The sequence below is a fragment of the Lactuca sativa genome, chromosome 5 (assembly GCF_002870075.4).
Source record: "Lactuca sativa cultivar Salinas chromosome 5, Lsat_Salinas_v11, whole genome shotgun sequence".
NCBI lineage: Eukaryota > Viridiplantae > Streptophyta > Magnoliopsida > Asterales > Asteraceae > Lactuca > Lactuca sativa.
The window spans coordinates 264,910,519-264,916,899 of NC_056627.2; positions in this window are offsets into that span (position 1 = coordinate 264,910,519).

Consider the following 6,381-nt stretch of genomic DNA (forward strand, 5'->3'; position numbering starts at 1 on the left):
TGCCTCCAGAGGCTGTGATGGATATTCGAGCCGAGTATGGGTAGCCACTGATGATAGACTGCGGAGCACGAGCTAGTGGAGTCAGAGGGTGTTGTGATACTGCGGGGAGCTGTAGTACTCACTAGTCAGAGGGTGTTGTGATACTGCGGGGAGCCGTAGTACTCACTAGTCAGAGGGTGTTGTGATACTGCGGGGAGTCGCAGTACTCACTAGTCAGAGGGTGTGTGATACTGCGGGGAGCCGTAGTACTCACTATTCAGAGGGTGTTGTGATACTGCGTGGAGTCGCAGTACTCACTAGATGGCAAGAGAATGTGATGTTGGAATGTTTTCCGAGCAGTTTATGATATGGAAGAGTTTTGGGTTTGAGTAGCCCTAGCATTGAGTCTTTGGAGCCTGGATGTTGAATCGGGGGCGAGACGGGGGTCTCCGTCTCTGTCGGGAGATGCGGTGAGATGCGCAAGGGATATGTGCAGCAGAAACCGGAGATCAGAGCTGAGACGATCCTCGATTGGATCGTATTCTTCTCGCATGAGGAAAAGAGGATTTCGTGACTTGCGTGTCACTGGGCAAGGAGAGTGGTCACGGGGAAAAGGTTAGTGAGATGTTTGGATCATGTATGGGTGACCTTTGGAGGCTCAGCAGTGGAGTCAAAAGCTAACCTGGTGCTCAGTCTCGAAGAGGGATATGAGAAATGAGCTAGAGATTATCATGAGGTTGTCTGAGGACACTCCAGAGCGAGTGAGCAATTCAGACGCTCGAAGTCATGCTTCGGGCATGTGTATTAGATTTCGGAGGAAGCTGCGACACGTAATTATCCCTGGTTGAGTTGTCCTATATCAACAGCCATCATTAGTGCATTGGTGTGCCGCCCTTTGAGCTGTTGTATAGGAGGTGGTGTCGGACCCTCATTTGCTGAGGAGAGGTAACGCATGGACCCGAGAGTCCTTGCGAGCAGATCCAGAGCATGTGCGATACATGGAGTAGTGGCAAGGTTGTCAAGTGGATTTCCCTAGGTAAGGGAAGAGAAAGGTATGTAACCCCAGAGGGGGGGGGGAAAGTGTTGGTTCACGGAAGTGAAGGTAGTAGTGCGAATGGATGATTTAGAGTATGAGGGTTGAACGCTGTGTCTGTTACAGTGGTATGGAATGACATCATGATGAGATGTCTGCTGAGGACGCGGAAGGGATTACGCGGGTGTAGAGCCAGGAGGCTCGGAAGGGATCCAGGGAGAGAATCATGGACTCTCAATGTGATTCTGATCAGGGTATTGGGTATGTATCAGTGGTTCATCCTGGGGGGAATGTTTGAGGATATCATCAGTGTATCGGGACTTCCAACCTGTGGGTGTTGGGGCTAGTTCAGCATGTGTATGTGATTGCAAAAGGAGAACTCGTGAGAGTTGCTCTGAGAGTGAGAATGGGTCTCTCAGTCGTTCCGGAATGGATAAAGTGGGCTTTGGATCGGGGATCCGGTGGTTCATGGTTTCCTAACCCTTATGGGTCGAGTGATCGTTGAGATTTAGAACAGAGTTGCATCTTGGGTAATTCTCGGTTATTGCGAGTGATGATCAGGGGTACAGTCGATGCCCAGTTCGAGATGGTGATCAGGACACCGTGAAGGAGGGGAAAGTATGTTCGAGTTTCGATATTTATGCCTTGAGAGACCTGGGCCGGTTAAGGCCCGGTGGAGCGTTGTGGGAATATCCTTGGAGTTGAGTTGCTGTAGGCTTCGAGGGCGAAGCCTAATATAAGTGGGGGAGAATTGTAACATCCTGGAATAGCAAGAGTAGAGTTGAAGGGCTAAAAGTGTTATTTGGGAAAGAGCGACTCGGCGAGTCCATGGATGGACTCGGCGAGTAGAGTCGCGGCTTGGTCGCGTGTTAAGCAGCCGACTCGGCGAGTCGATGAGATGGACTCGGCGAGTAGGCACTGAGTGGAGAAAGCCCTAATTCTCGGGGTTGAGCCCTATTTAAAGAACATTATATCCTTCCACCAGCCTCTTTATTCCCTCTTGAAGTCCAGAAACCCTAGAAAGTGTGATTGAAGAAGATTGGAGCGTATTTGGAGCATTGGAGGAGTTTGTTGAAGGAATCTTGTGAGATTGAAGGCTTGGGGCAAGGGGCTTTGCTTGGATTCGAATTTCATTGCAGTTGGGGCGTCCATTGGAGGTAATATCTCGTTCTTGGACTGATTGTATGTTGTTTCTTCATATTGGAGTTGTGGGATCTTGTCTATGGATGAAATTGGAAGTCTAGAGGTTAGATCTGAGGTTGCTACCTCAGATCTGAAATGGAGAAGAATCAGAGAGCATGAAAGTCCCTGTGTTGGACTGTTTAGTGAAGTTTGCATGTCCCAAACCTTAGTTATAAGTGAATAAGGCCTAGATCTCTTTGGATTCACGTAAAGTTTGCCACTTTACGTGATGGATGAGTTGTATGAGACTAGACCTATGTTTTGGATCATTTGCATGGCCTGGAATGCTTCTGAGTGGATTCAGACCGGTGGTACTCGGCGAGTCACATGAGTGGACTCGACGAGTTGCTTGAAGATGAGCTGGGACTCGGCGAGTTGGAAGAACAACTCGGCGAGTTGGATGAAGATGGCCTGGAACTCGGCAAGTTGTATGAACAACTCGGCGAGTAGGTTGATGATAGTCTTAGACTCGGCGAGTCTGTTCTTGGACTCGGCGAGTCTTGTCGAAGAGTCCCGATATTCCCTGGTTGAGTCGAGAATCGGTGAGTCAAGGGATGACTCGGTGAGTTGTGTGCGAGTGGACTCAGAGTTGTTGGACTCGGCGAGTCTCGGAGTGACTCGGCGAGTTAGGTCGCGGATTGAGTGAAGTTCTGATTATAGGAACTCGGCGAGTCATAGGGTTGACTCGGCGAGTAGGGTCAGCCAAGAGTTGACTGTTGACTTTTAGGGTTTGGTCAGCGATGTGGCCTTTGGGCCAAGAGAGGGGTCAAATATTCTTTTACCCTTAAGAGGGTGCATTGAGAGGATCGATTCTAGTCTTGAGAGTTGTAGTCATGAGAGTTTTGCCTTACGTGTTAGGCGGTGGCGAGTTCGAGATTCAAGTATGGAGATATCTGCTTTCTGCTTGCCAGGTGAGTCTTCTCACTATACTTTACCTTGAGTAAGTAACCAGAGCTATGTGTTAGTGTGTGTATATTATGTGTATGCTATGTGTTGTACTGCATTATTTCTATGTGATTTATGCTGTGCATGTTTGCAGAGTTGGAACCGAAGGGTTCCTAGAGTTGGAACCGGAAGGTTCACAGAGTTAGAACCTGAGGGTTCACAGAGTTTGGGTGCACGGACCCATAGAGTTATGGCCTCGAGTGGCTTATATGTGTTATGTGTGTGGTATTTTGGGGAACTCACTAAGCTTCGTGCTTACAGTGTTTTGTGTTATGTTGTTTTCAGGTTTCTTTCAGTATCACGGGACGGCACCGGCTGGATTGTACACACCAGAGAAAAAGTCATATTTTGGAGGATCGTGGTTTTCTATGCAAGTGAAAATGAAGCTATGTTTTGTAATTCAATTATGAATGAGATTTTAAACAAGTGTTCTAAGAATAAAATGATTATTTTAAATGAAAATTTTGTCTTGAAATTTACGGTGTTACACTCTCTCTCTCTCTCTCTCTCTCTCTCTCTCTCTCTCTCTCTTCTCCCCTCTCTTCCTGCAACAAGCACCATTTCTCAGCCCTAGCGAGTATGTAGTGAAATAGTATTTGGTTGCTATGGTTGTTATGCAAGCTAAGGTGAAGATGCACTCCGTATAGCCTAATAGTCTAAATGGTCAATAAAGTCATAAATCATTTTCAAAAATATTCCTTGGTTTTCGTACCACTTTACAGATAAAGTAATTTGAAAATTTCAATACTCTAAATTTTGATAAAGTAATTTTAAAATTTCAAACTTCTAAATTTTTTGAAAATTATTGTTAAATATCGATAGTTTTTAAATGTTGATTAGTATGTGAGAATTTTTACTTTAGTTAGTCATCTACTTTAATAGATAAAGATGTTTTGCTATATGTTACTCTCTTATTCAAATTGTCAAATATCATTTTGTGGTTATTTTGAATTAATTTTTTTTTTCATATGTCATTTTATGAGTTTTCTTATTTTATTAAATTCTAAATGATATTAATGTAATAATTACAATAAATATAGTAATAGATGGATCTTAATTTCCTTAATAGACTTACCTTTTAATTTAAAAAATTTCAAATTAAAGTTCATTAGTTTCTTTAGTTTATTTATTTAAATTTAAAGGATAAAAAAACATTTCAATTTTAATAATTTATTATTTTTTGTTATTTTCTTATAAATTCAAAATTCTCAAATATTTAAACATTTATATTTAACTTTTTATTTTTTTTAAATGAACTCACGTAATACATGTACATGAGTCTCACAACTAGTTAATGTTAACAAGTCTATATTTCATATAAATTAGTTTTTGTTATAGATCCGTATTGCAACCCAAAACTTCAATAATGAAATACAATTTGTAATTACTTTTATTTTTGTTGATCGTTTGCTAGTTTATTAAAAAAAATCAATAATCAAAAACCAAATGGTTTTATTTAATTATATATTATATTAAACAAGATATTATTGTTACGAAAAAGAAAGATATGCATCAAAGAGAAAATAGATACGAATACCACCAAATGATTTCAAAATATCAATCAAGGAGCAACTACCAACTCTCGAAGAAAGCCATCAAACTTGCAATTGTGACCATTCACGTTAAATTCATGAAAAACATCGTTGAAATAAAATAATAATAATAATAATAAAACAAAATCTGACTTTTGGTTCATTATTAATAGTGAAAAAAATACTTTTAAAAACTAACCTACAGTTCAATGGTTTGATTTTCAAACTTACATATACTTTTATGTTTTCTTCGTTTGGGCTTCAATTAAGTTTTTCATTTTTTCTTAAAGTATTTAAATGGGTAAACAAATACAAAGAATGACATTTTTGTTAGTTTTGATAGTATGTATGAACACAATTACATTTCAAATGATTTTGTTACGTTTATTTTTATTGTTGAAAACTTGAAATGTATCGCTTTTATAGTTATCAGTCAAACCAACCATTGATATCTCAGGTAGAGCCATTTGATTTGACTTTTGAGGCTCGCTATTATCCATTTGATGGACTTTGGTTAGTCTCAAATCAAAAGTCCCACAGGCCACACCCATGACCCGAATCAACTTCACATTCTGGCCACGTGGCTCAGCCAAATTTAACAGTGTATGAGGTTGACCTTTTATCAATCTATTTCGTTGGTCCCAATTGTTTCTTATTCTTTCGTTACGGATAATAAATGGAATATTCCCAAAGGTCTTTTTCAATAAAAAAAATAAATAAATAATGACAAATCTAACCTTCTTATAAACTACTCCGTATACCATCTATCTCACGGACGAAACTTGAACCCCGACATTAATAAGGGAGAGCAACATGTTGAGGTGCAATTGTGCAAAGCCCTCCATTGGATGATGATGTAGAAGACCTCTCCCTATTCGATATAGAACGCCTTAGAGAAGGTAGAAGCTCTTAGAGAAAGATAGAAGGTCTTGGAGAATGTGGAAGGCTTCTCATGTAGAAGGTCTTATGTTTTATTGGTTGTGCTTCCTATATATGCTAGTTTAGTATGCTTTGTAGGTAGAAAGAGCTCTCATATTTTGTATAGATGAGTAGTTTAGATTTAGAGAGAGAAAGAGTATTGTATACAAGCATGCACATGCTTATACAAATTTTGCACTACATTATCTATACACTTGTGCTTAAACGTTAATTCATGCCTTTTCGATTATGCATTTCTTAATTCCGCAATTGTCATTTCCATGGGTTCCTACATGTGGTATCAGAGCTTAATCTTGGATATTTTGTGTAATCGACAAAAGATTCGAAATCTTTGGCGAGTCTCTCCATTGGATGTATTTTCTTTTCATGCCAAAATTGTTGATCCATTTTAATTCTTTTGATGCACCCCAAAATCTGTTTCGTTGATCTGAGCACTATTCATTCATTCCCAAATTGTAATATGTTTGAAACGACTCAAAAATATGGCTCAAAAATTTCGTTTTTCAACATCACCAAAAACCATAATCTGAGTGTCATATCATAAACCATACATGATGTATCTCAAAATAATAATAAAACACTGTGCGGAAAACTGTATCATATCCATGTCATATAAAAATCAAGAACCAAATCAACTCCCAGGATAAAAGCTGAAGCGATGGTGTGTGCGATGCCATCATCCCGAGCTCTTCCCTCTACAAGCGGAAGTACCTGAAACCAAAACTGAAACTGTAAGCACGAAGCTTAGTGAGCTCCCCCAAATTACCACAT